Source organism: Canis aureus, chromosome 17 (assembly GCF_053574225.1).
Source record: "Canis aureus isolate CA01 chromosome 17, VMU_Caureus_v.1.0, whole genome shotgun sequence".
Classification (NCBI taxonomy): Eukaryota; Metazoa; Chordata; class Mammalia; order Carnivora; family Canidae; genus Canis; species Canis aureus.
This window is the reverse complement of record NC_135627.1, coordinates 42,579,718-42,592,806: the sequence shown is the minus strand read 5'-3', so window position 1 is coordinate 42,592,806 and position 13,089 is coordinate 42,579,718. Positions and strand designations below refer to the sequence as shown.

General features: G+C 34.8%; 1 long non-coding RNA gene across 11 annotated transcripts in view; it reads left to right on the top strand.

The window, feature by feature from the left end:
- LOC144287936 (uncharacterized) overlaps positions 1 to 13,089 on the top strand; it is a 276,738-nt gene that overhangs the window by 112,172 nt on the left and 151,477 nt on the right. For 5 of the 11 annotated variants that reach the window (XR_013355775.1, XR_013355767.1, XR_013355771.1 and 2 more), the window contains exon 5: positions 5,231 to 5,328. The exons of the other annotated variants lie outside the window; for them this stretch is intronic. This is a non-coding gene — a long non-coding RNA (uncharacterized LOC144287936). The remainder of the gene's footprint in view (positions 1 to 5,230; positions 5,329 to 13,089) is intronic. 11 annotated transcript variants of the gene reach the window in all.

Sequence of the window (13,089 nt, the reverse complement as noted above, 5' to 3'; positions counted from 1 at the left end):
TTTACAAATGAAGACATTGAAGCCAGCCATTTTAACAAAATCATCTGAATACCTCAGAGATAATTAGTAGTTAGGCCATGACTCAAACATTGTACTTACTAAATTTAAAATCCATTTCTGGAAACGAAATCTCTGTATATATGTAGTCTCTTGTCTCCATAGTTTTACTCTAATTTATTATTATTATTATTATATTATAATTATTATTATTAATATATATTATATTATAATTATAATTATTATTATATTATTATTATTCATGGTATTACTATAATGCTGCTCAAGAGACTAAGAGTAATATCCACAAATGAAACCTTCAGCTTAAGCATTCAGTGATCAAGCCTGCAGACATTTTAAGTCTCTTTTCTTATTTAGTCTGATATAGATGTCTGTAATACCACTCAGGTCAAACTAATTTGCTTGCTCTAAACCATCACTCATTTAGCCACCTGAAGAAAATTTCTGGTACTCTGTGAGGTTCCTTTTCTGGAAAGTATTGGAACTGTACAAAACTTATGGTCATTTAAGTTGTTTAGAAGTTTATATTTTCTTTTTTTTCCCATTAAAATTCAAAATATTCATCAGTGTATTTTGGTTTTTTTTGTTGTTTTTTTTAATTTATTTTTTATTGGTGTTCAATTTACTAACATACAGAATAACCCCCAGTGCCCGTCACCCATTCACTCCCACCCCCCGCCCTCCTCCCCTTCTACCACCCCTAGTTCGTTTCCCAGAGTTAGCAGTCTTTACGTTCTGTCTCCCTTTCGGATATTTCCCACACATTTCTTCTCCCTTCCCTTATATTCCCTTTCACTATTATTTATATTCCCCAAATGAATGAGAACATATAATGTTTGTCCTTCTCCGACTGACTTACTTCACTCAGCATAATACCCTCCAGTTCCATCCACGTTGAAGCAAATGGTGGGTATTTGTCATTTCTAATAGCTGAGTAATATTCCATTGTATACATAAACCACATCTTCTTTATCCACTCATCTTTCGTTGGACACCGAGGCTCCTTCCACAGTTTGGCTATCGTGGCCATTGCTGCTATAAACATCGGGGTGCAGGTGTCCCGGCGTTTCATTGCATTTGTATCTTTGGGGTAAATCCCCAATAGTGCAATTGCTGGGTCGTAGGGCAGGTCTATTTTTAACTCTTTGAGGAACCTCCACACAGTTTTCCAGAGTGGCTGCACCAGTTCACATTCCCACCAACAGTGTAAGAGGGTTCCCTTTTCTCCGCATCCTCTCCAACATTTGTTGTTTCCTGCCTTGTTAATTTTCCCCATTCTCACTGGTGTGAGGTGGTATTTCATTGTGGTTTTGATTTGGATTTCCCTGATGGCAAGTGATGCAGAGCATTTTCTCATATGCATGTTGGCCAGCCTCTTCGCCGATGACATGATACTCTACGTAGAAAACCCAAAAGTCTCCACCCCAAGATTGCTAGAACTCATACAGCAATTCGGTAGCATGGCAGGATACAAAATCAATGCCCAGAAATCAGTGGCATTTCTATACACTAACAATGAGACTGAAGAAAGAGAAATTAAGGACTCAATCCCATTTACAATTGCACCCAAAAGCATAAGATACCTAGGAATAAACCTAACCAAAGAGGTAAAGGATCTATACCCTCAAAACTATAGAACACTTCTGAAAGAAATTGAGGAAGACACAAAGAGATGGAAAAATATTCCATGCTCATGGATTGGCAGAATTAATATTGTGAAAATGTCAATGTTACCCAGGGCAATATACACGTTTAATGCAATCCCTATCAAAATACCATGGACTTTCTTCAGAGAGAACAAATTATTTTAAGATTTGTGTGGAATCAGAAAAGACCCCGAATAGCCAGCGGAATTTTAAAAAAATATTTTCTTTTCTCTTTGATCATGTACAAATAATGCAATAACAATTTTATGATTATTTATTCAAAAGGAGTATCCTCTGTCTCTTGATAGGACTACTTTTATTGATAAAATAATTTGAAAGGGTGAAGAAATATGGAAGAAGGACCACAGGAAGGAAATTCTAAAATATTCACAAAAAATCCATAAAATGATTAAATTTGTTTCTTTACCATAGTTAAGTCATTCCCACTATATCTATATCATCTATATCTATATCTACCACACATATATTTAGTCTTTAAATATATCTGCCACACATATATTAAGTCTTTAATATATCATTAGATCTTTGGATCTAATCTGCCACATCTGCCACACATATATTTAGTCTTTAATATATCATTAGATCTTTGGATAATACCTGAAAAAGTAAACTTCTAAGATACACTCTTTTTGTATTTATGGTATATAAATAAAGTGACTATTAACTTCAGATGCTTACTTTAATTCCTTCACTGATCAAATTAACCTGACAGTTGCTTCATCCAATCTAATTTTATTACTGCCAATCCCTAAAACTTAATCATGGAATAAACATAATGCATCAGTATGAAACAGAATTCATTTATTTACATCCAAGGAGTAACCTTGTTATTGTCCACAAAATAGAGACCTGTGTTTTTTATTAATTCATCATCTAAAAAGCCACCATTTGAAAAATCTGCATTTATTGACATAATTTATTTAATGACTGGGCATGAAAAATTAAATTTAGTACCTAATTTTGAATAAGTTAATTTTACCAGTCTTTTACAGAGGCCATTTTCTGTATTCCAGGTTCATTTCATCACCCTATATATATTTAACATATTTAAATTTGTGCTAATTTTGTCTTTACTAGCTAAGCAGACACCATATATAATACTTGAAAGAAAAAAGACTGAAATAAAAGAAGCTCTCAATTTTTAAATTATCTTTTTCAAAATTAGATTTTGCTTTTGGCTTTGATTACAAGTCAATTATCAGGGTGCATGTACTATACCTTTTTAAGTCACATTCACATAGATACTTATTCATTAAGACTTTGTGTATATAGATAACCCTGATTAAATAGGAATCCAATATCCCTACCTAGATAATGTTCATGGGTTCAGTAAACAACATATGACTTAAGTATACCTAGTGATTCTCTTCCAGAATCAACTGACCTAATATTGAACAGAATAATCTTAAATAAGCATAGTTTACATGAAGCCCATATGTGATAGTGATTTCCTGACAGGAATTTTTGGCATAACACTGAATTAGTATTGATGTGGAAGTGTTATATATAAAAACAAAATGTGAACTTGGATTATTGTCACTTTGATTAGGTGTTTGTTTAAAAAGATAATAAATGATAAAAATTAGATATTAGAGTGTCTTAAAAATGGCCACAAATTTGGGGCACCTTGGTGGGTCAGTAGTTAATCCTCCTACTTTTGATTTTGGCTCAAGTCATGATTTCAGAGTTGTGTGATTTAGCACCCATTCGAGCTCTGTGCTGGACATGGATCCTGCTTGGGATTCTCTGATTCTCTCTCTCTCCCTCTGCCCTTCCCACTCCTAACCAACCTCCCCAACCACACACATGTGTAGGAATAAATAAATAAATAAATAAATAAATAAATAAATAAATAGCAAGCCACAAATTCTTTGCTGATTCTTCCATCGGTGATAGAATACATTTCCCTTCCCTTGGATCTGATCTGTTCCTCTGATGAATGCAATGAAATGACACTGGGTGATTTCTAGTGTCAAGGAGACTTTCAGCTTTCCCTGGTGTTCTTTTGAAAGTCTGAGAATATTATGCTGTGATGAAGCCCAGAATGAAGGAGGACATGGAAAAAGAGGTGGGGTCATTCTAGCTGAGGCTCCAGACACCTGACCATGAGTGAAACCATCTTAGATGTCTAACTCCAGTCAAGCTGCGAGCTGACTACCCCTAGAAGAAGGAGTCCAGGCAAGATCACCAGAGAAGCATGCACCAACCCACTGATTATGGGAAACAGTCCATATTTTAAAGCACTAGTTTTAGGGTCATTTGTAAAATAGGGATAGATATTTGAATCCATTAGTATATGTGTGTGTGTGTGTGTGTGTGTGTAGATACAGCTACATATATGCAGGATTTTGTGTTAAAATGAACATAACGTGACATACGAGAAAATTAAACCCAATATATTAGAAAGTAAGAAAATGTCAGAAGGAGCTGTTAATACATAATCAAGCAAGAGCTTTAAAAGGCTTAAAAATTTTGTTAGAAACGGAGTCATAGAGCAGCCCTGGTGGCTCAGCACTTTAGTGCCACCTTCGGCCCGGGGCATGATCCTGGAGACCCGGGATCAAGTCCCATGTCGGGCTCCCTGCATGGAGCCTGCTTCTCCCTTTGCCTATGTCTCTGCCTCTCTCTGTGTGTGTCTCTCTCATGAATAAATAAATAAGATCTTTAAAAAAAAGGAAATGGAATCATATTGTTGATTTTTACTCTCTACTTTTATTCTTTAAATTCCTTTTACTCTGTGCTCAGGTTCAGAAACTGCTATTACTTTTTTCTTCTTCCTTTTCTGCATTCATAAAGACCTGTTAAAGATTGAATTTGGTAGATAAAACATGTGACCTGGGTAATAAAGGAAATATTTTACTTTCACATCCAGTCTATCAAGTGCTGCCTTTTTTTCTTTTATTACTAACTTTTAGTTATGTCTCAGTAGGTTAATTAATAAAATAAAGAAAATATGATTAATAAAGTAAATAGGATCATGTGACAGAGATGAATATATAAATATTTATAATTTAAATCAAAACAGTGGTTTGAAAAAGACATTAAAAAATTGGCCTTAGTTAAGCATTATTCTATATCAATGTCTTTGTGTGAGAAAACATTAATTTCTGTAATGTAGCAATTTGTCATCTATATTTCACAATCATATTTTCTTTTTTGTATTAAATAGCCTAAGGTTATGCTGATGTTTCTGGTCAGGGGCCACATATTGAGAATTACTGTGTTTTTTGAATAAGTGGAAATAAAATAGTTATAGCTGTATAAAATCTGTGCAGATAAAAAATAATAAATGATAAAAGGAAAATACTGCATAATAATCATAGTAATGAGCAATATTTACATAATCCATAATGATATAAACATGTAACTACTAATTTAACAAAAAATGTGATATTTGACCATAGAAATTGTAGAAAAAGGAATGTTGGAGTGTAAAAACTGATTTTTAGCAACTGAAAGAAAATAGATATCTAGATAAGCTTTTTAATGTAGAAAATTGATATAAAGTAAAAAATTGTCAAGCTTTTATGTCTCCACTTTTTCAGGGACCAGGATAGAGCTTGAGATTATAATGGTGTGAAATTCACTCTTTGTCATTAGAAGAAATTAAATCCGTTTAATTTTCAATTCTGTGCACTTAGAGGTAGATATTCATAGATATAAATAATTCTATATGTATTTCTTTAGTATGCAAAGAAACACAGATCTGTATATTTATATTCATAGACAAGCATATACATATGTGTCAAAATCTACATATTTATATATCTCTATTTCTATTGAGAAAGATACATAAAAACACAGACACATGTGTGCACACACATATTTACTTTTTTGGTTCTTTTTCTCTGGAGAACCTGTATACAATTTGTATTGATCATATTTTGGATCAGTGCTTATCTCATGCACATTAAAACTCTAAAATGCTATAACACTTTGGAAAACACTTTGGATTAGTAAGAAAAGTTGAAAACATTCATTCCTGATGACTTAGCAGGTCTCCATATGAGGTATCTGACTAGGTGGAAAAATATACTTTGCAGCATGGTTTGTTACAGCCTCAGACTAGAAGTGGCTCAGATGTCTAACAATAGAAGGGATAAATTTTGTTAACACAGTGAAATATTAAAAGCTTCAGAACAGAGTAAACTCTTATTTACAATAAGTAAATAAATGTGCAAAATATAATGTACACACATATATAACTAGGCAGAAATAATGCATCTAGTATGATTTTAGTTAATTAAAATTTTAAGTAGATAAATTATAAATAGAAAAAAAAAAACCACCTCAGGATAGTAGTTTTCTCTGGGAGGGATGAAGAGGGTACTAACCATGATGGAACACTAGTAAAGAAAAGGGAGTAGTAAGGAAGGGGAGGTGGGTGGGGGCTGGGATGACTGGGTAACGGGCACTGCGGGGGGCACTTGACGGGATGAGCACTGGATATTTTACTCTATTTGGCAGAGCACTGGATGTTATACTCTATGTTGGCAAATCTTAAGGGTTAGCATCATTCTGTTTCTTGAACTGGGCTCTATTTACCCAGTTTACTTTATATTTATGAAATTGTCCTTGTCTTTTTATACACCTCTCTGAAAATATTATATGTACTACAAAAAGTTTTATAATCTGTTTTGCAATATATTTCACTTTAAGAAAAATAAATGTACATATGCTTTCACATATTTAAATATCTCACTGTTTTGAGAGGATAGACATTTTAGGTTTGATTATCAGTTTTTGATACACATTACAATGAAAAATTACTTAGTTCTTCCTTATGTAGGAAATGCAGTAATTAAATATCTTCAATCTAAAGAGTCTCCATGATCTCTAAAGAGTCACTTCATCCTAAATCTAAATTATGATTTCTTCTAAGAGTATTTGTTTTTCTGTGATTGAGGTTACCACTATAATCAGAGAATTCAGATCTCAGAAGAGTATAGAAAAAATGAGAAAATATGAATAATTTTAATATCAGATAAAAAATAATTGTGTTGGAATAAGAATGTGCATTTAGAGATAAATATTCACATATGAGAAATTTTATCCACTGTAATTGCTGTAGGTTGCTTCATATCACAGTTATGTTTGGCAGCAAGCATTCCCAAACAAGAAAAGGATCCATCCTTGTTTCTTCTACGAATTCCCATAGTTATATCTTCTGAGTCCCCTGTGTTTTGTTTTTTCTCCAGAATTGTGTATAAAAGATTGTAGCAGCTGCAAAAATGGTCCCTTTTAAAGTATCACAAAGAAAAGCAATTACTGGTGTACTCTGTGGGCTACATAATACTACTGCCAAAGTGTGATGTGAAGACAAATCTATGAGCATAGAAACTCCACGTTATGAACATATCTATTCTACAGATTGGATAGAATATCTTGACATGAGACCTGTTGGGGAACCTAAGTGGGCAAGTGGGATAAAGGTGACTTATTTTATATAAAAGTACCACTTGAATGCTAAAAGATCTATCTGGGAATGTATTCTAAAATACTTTCTACCTTCAGCTGTAGATATATAAAAAGAAATACTTAGGATTCTGGCCAACTTTAGACCTAAATGAAAGTCAGGTAATACACCATAATGGATCTTGTAACAGTAAATCTGAAAGGTTTTGATTACAATAAGTCCTCTTGAAGAAAACTTTTTTCCCCCTAAATGTGACACAAAAGAAGTGTGGACTTCACATAGTTGTGCTTTAGAAAAGAAGAGGCTGAACTCCTTAAGGCTAGGAGAATAAAAGCAATAGTGACATTTTAGTACTTCTAAAGAAAATTGCTGGCTGTAATAGATTTTGTACATCGACTCTGTCAGTATACATTGCAATTTCACAGGTGTTGGATAGATAACTCTAATATGACTTGTCTCACTCCCAGTCACTCCCAGTCTGTTTGGGGAAGAGGTATTTGAGATATTTCCAAGTACTCACTCTTGTATTTTTCAGTGTTTTGTGGTATACTTAGCACAGTAAAACAATAGACTACGATTTTTTTTTTCCAAACTTCATTATAGCAGGCAGTCTTTATGACATAACACTGCAGGGTACACTATTCTCTCCTCTTTTCACAGACCCACATCACAGCTAGTAAGAAACTCTCCAAAATCATGATGAGGCACTAGGGCAGGTGGCTCTGTGCCATCTCAGCAGAAGTGCTGCTTGAGATTCTTTAATAATGAATTCTAATCGGGTGGATTATTTGTTCTGCATATTTGGTTTTCCTGGAGACCATGATGAGAGAACTGTTGAGCAGTTTTAAAAGTGGAATTGGCTACTGCTGCTACAGAGCCTTTTCTGTATTTCTGACTCCAGTGTTACATGCCAGTGAAGTACCCACAAAAAGCACTAATGCTTAATAGAGTCAGTTGAAGTTAGAGTAAGAACCCATGTTTTCTATTTGATAAGCCACTATTACTGCATGGGGGGAAATCACAGTCAGCAATAACTTTAATCCCCCAGATACTTAAATCAACTCTTCTCTCAATGCCAGGGATATAATTATTTTCTCATAAGCTGTGCATTCAAAGTTTGACTTTTCAGCAGCATTTCCTTTTATTTTGGAGTGCACATAGCCTTTAGATAGTTTTCACATTAAGAAAGATAGTTTTCACATTAAGAATGCTGCTTTCTGGCAGTGCTTCTTCTAACATTTTTTAATCTCAAAATTAAGAATATTGCGAAGTTCTTCAGTTACAAATCATAGTGCATCTGACATACATGGTTATCTTTAATCAACTATGTAGAACTATTTATGTCACTTAGGGCTTTAACTTTAAGTTGTGGACAGAACATAAGAGACTTCTAACTCTGGGAAATGAGCAAGGGGTAGTGGAAGGGGAGGTGGGAGGGGGGATGGGGTGACTGGGTGGTGGGCACTGAGGGGAGCACTTAACAGGATAAGCACTGAGTGTTATACTATATGTTGGCAAATCGAACTCCAATAAAAATATACAAAAATTAAAAATTTTTAAAAAATAATTTTAAGCTGTGCTGCCTCTGCACTAAATTCCTTCAATATTATTGTTCATTCTTATATTACAGATGGGAAAACTGCATTGCAGAGACATTAAGTAATTTCCACAGAGTTAAAAACATGTTAAGAAATATGACCAGGATTCAGATTTAGACAGTGGAGCATCAGAACCCATCACTATGGGATAATACCTCCCTATTATGGCCTTGGTTTTATGTTTTATTAATATCAATGTAATTAGTGAAGTCATCGTTGACATTACTATTTCAGACGTTAGGTAGCAATATACCAGCAAAGACTTTGTGAAAGATACTTTCTGTTAACTTTTGATGTCAGAAGGAAAGATCACCCCTTAAATGATTTTATAAAGGTTCCTCCCAGAGTGGGTCACTTTTTTTTGAACATGCATCACTTGCCATCAGGGAAATACAAATCAAAACCACAATGAGATACCACCTCACACCAGTGAGAATGGGGAAAATTAACAAGGCAGGAAACAACAAATGTTGGAGAGGATGTGGAGAAAAGGGAACCCTCATACACTGTTGGTGGGAATGTGAACTGGTGCAGCCACTCTGGAAAACTGTGTGGAGGTTCCTCAAACAGTTAAAAATATACCTGCCCTACGACCCAGCAATTGCACTGCTGGGGATTTACCCCAAAGATACAGATGCAGTGAAACGCCGGGACACCTGCACCCCAATGTTTATAGCAGCAATGGCCACGATAGCCAAACTGTGGAAGGAGCCTCGGTGTCCAACGAAAGATGAATGGATAAAGAAGATGTGGTTTATGTGTACAATGGAATATTACTCAGCTATTAGAAATGACAAATACCCACCATTTGCTTCAACGTGGATGGAACTGGAGGGTATTATGCTGAGTGAAGTAAGCCAGTCGGAGAAGGACAAACATTATATGTTCTCATTCATTTGGGGAATATAAATAATAGTGAAAGGGAATATAAGGGAAGGGGGAAGAAATGTGTGGGAAATATCAGAAAGGGAGACAGAACGTAAAGACTGCTAACTCTGGGAAACGAACTAGGGGTGTTGGAAGGGGAGGAGGGTGGGGGGTGGGAGTGAATGGGTGACGGGCACTGGGGGTTATTCTGTATGTTAGTAAATTGAACACCAATTAAAAAAAATAAAAATAAAATAAAAGAATATATCATTAAAAATGATTTTGTTTACAACCAAATTAGAATCACAAACACATTAATTTTTTTAAATAAAGAATAGAAGGATGTGATAAAGTGTGGCAAGATAATAAGTATATTAGAGTAAAATATACTTTATAGTAGTTAATCTAAAATAGTTATGCAAACTAAATTATTTTCCATCTTTTTCAAATCACAGTGTCAATTAAATGTAATTGTTTTGAGTAATATTCTCATAGAGAAATATTAATTTTTCTTATATTAAAAAGACCTTAATTGGATAGAGATAAAAAATGTGCAAAGAGATCTGAACACACACCTCACCAAAATGATATGCAGTTGGTAAATAAGCATATAAAAAGATGCTCAAGGGCGGCCCAGGGGGCTCAGCGGTTTAGTGCCTGCTTTCAGCCCAGGGCGTGATCCTGGAGACCTGGGATCGGGTCCCACGTGGGGCTCCCTACATGGAGCCTGCTTCTCCCTCTGCCTGTGTCTCTGCCTCTCTCTGTGTGTGTCTCTATGAATAAATAAATAACATCTTAAAAAAAAAAAGAAAAGATGCTCAACATCATATATCCTTAGGAAATTGCAAATTAAGAGATCAAAGAGAGGCACCTGGGTGGCTCAGTAGGTTAAAATGTCTGTCTTTGGCTCAGGTCTTGATCCTGGAGTCCTGGGTCAGCCTAGAATTGGGCTCTCTGTTCAGCAGAGTCTATTTCTCCTTTTCCCTCGGCCCCTGCACAGGCACGCGCCCACTCTCTGTCTCTCCCTCTCTCTGTGTCTCTCTCTCATGTGCTCTCTCTCTCTCTCTCTCTCTAATAAATACATAAAATCTTTAAAAAGAGCAAAAAAGAAACCACTATATATGTATTATATTTGCTAATATCCAAAATAGTGACAGCATGAAATGCTGGCAAGGATGTGGAACAATAGTAACTCTTATTCATTGCTGATGGTAATGCAAGGTAAAACAACCACTATGCAAGAAAGATTGTCAGTTTCTTACAAACTAATGATAATTTTATCATATGATCTAGCAATTGTGCTTTGTATTTACTTAAATGCATTTAAAACTTGTGTCAACACAAAAACCTGCATAATGATTTTATGGTAACTTTATTCATAATTGACAAAACTTGAAAGCAACCAAAGTGTCCTTCAGTAGGTGAATGGATAAACAAAGTTTACATGCATAGAACAAATTAATATTCAGTGACAAAAAATAAATTAGCCATGAAAATGCATGAAGGAATCTTAAATGCATACTGCTAAATAAAATAAGCCAATATGAAAAGGCTACATATTGTAGGATTCAACTATAGAACATGCTGAGGAAGACAAAACTATAGAGACAGTAGAAAGTCAGCGGTTGTCACTGGTTTGTTAAAAGAAAGGGAGGAATAGGGCAGCCTTGGTGGCGCAGCGGTTTAGCCCTGCCTGGAGACCTGGGATCGAGTCCCACATTGGGCTCCCTGCATGGAGCCTGCTTCCCTCTCTGTGTCTCTGCCTCTCTCTCTTGCTCTGTATCTCTCATGAGTAAATAAAATAAGATCTTAAAAAAAAAAAAAAAAAGGGAGGAATGAGTAGGTAGATCACAGAAGTTTTAAGGGCAGTGAAATACTCTGTATGGTATCTTAATGTAGATAAATTTTATATATTTGGCAGAATGCATGGAATATACAATATTATAAACTATAGAGTTTATTTAAAAATAATATAGCAATATTTACTGCTAAATTGTAATAAATGTAAAAGTTATTTAATAGTAGGGTAAAGTGAGGGTTGGGGTATAAGAGGGTATTAAAGGAACTCTTGGTACTTGCCACACAATTGGTTTATAAACTGAAAGATTGGTAACAAATAATAAAGTTTATTAATTAAGAACAAATTCCCCCGAGGGGGCTAATAATACTTTTAAATTGTGAAGGGAAAAAAGGAAACATTAGGATAAGGCAATATAAATCACACAATTTGAAGAACAGAATTTAAGAAGAATTAAGAAAAATGAGGAGGGCCTCAGAGAAATGTGGGAAACCGTCAAGAATACCAGTATATAATGACAAAAACCAGGAGAGGAGAGAGAGAAAGGAACAAAAATATTTAAAGAAATAATGGCAGAAAACTTTCTCATCTATTGAAAAACAAGAACTTACACATCCAGGAGGCTCAATGAATAGAAAGTAGGAGAAATACAAATTGATCCACATAGGTCATATAGGAAAAATGCCAGAAGTCAAAGACAAAGAGAAAATCTTGAGGTAGCAAATAAAATAATTCATCACTTATAAAGTAAACCAATAAGAGTAACAACTGATATCTCAACAGGAACTTTATATTAACGAAGAAAAGTTACTAGAATAAGATATGAAAGAAGGGACATAACTACTAACTTTAAGAAATACAAAGAAGGGCAGCCCCAGTGGCGCAGCGGTTTAGCGCCGTCTGCAGCCCCTGGGCCTGATCCTGGAGGCCTGGGATCGAGTCCCGTGTCGGGCTCCCAGTGTGGGGCTCACTTATCCCTCTGCCTGTGTCTCTGCCTCTCTCTCTCTGTGTGTCTCTATGAATAGATAAATAAAATCTTAAAAAGAAATACAAAAAAAATTAAGAAATGATAGAATCATACAACAACAAATTATATAGCTTAGATGAAATGGACAAACTCCTAAATAGACAAAAACTGTATAGACTGAAGAAGAAAGAGACAATCTGAAGACATCTGTAACAAATGAAGATTAAATTAGAAATCAAAATCTATCCACAATGGGAAAGCCCCCAGGCCTAATGGCTTCTAAACTCTACTACATTTAAAGAAGTATTAATTCAAATCCTTTGCAGACTCTTCCAAAAAATACAAGTAAAGCTTACCACTTCACTTTATGAGGCAAGTATTACCCTCATACAAAGCCAAAGAATCCAAGGAAAAAAACCTATAAAATCAATATGTCTAATAAATATGGACACAAAGCATCAACAACAAAATCAATGAAGCCAAATCTAGCAAGATCTAAAAAGAATTATACTCTGTGACAAAGTGGAATTTATCCAAGGATGCATGAGTGGTTCATTTAAAAAAAAAATCAATCAATATGATAAACCAATAGAATAAAAAAAAAAATAGCATGACCACTTCAATAGATGCAGAAAAAGCATTTGACAAAAGCCAAAGCCTTTTCTAGTTGGGGGAAAAAACAAACAACAACAAAACAACAAATTAGGACTAGAAAAGAGTTTTCTCTGTCTGACGAGGGGCACGTGTGAAAAACACAC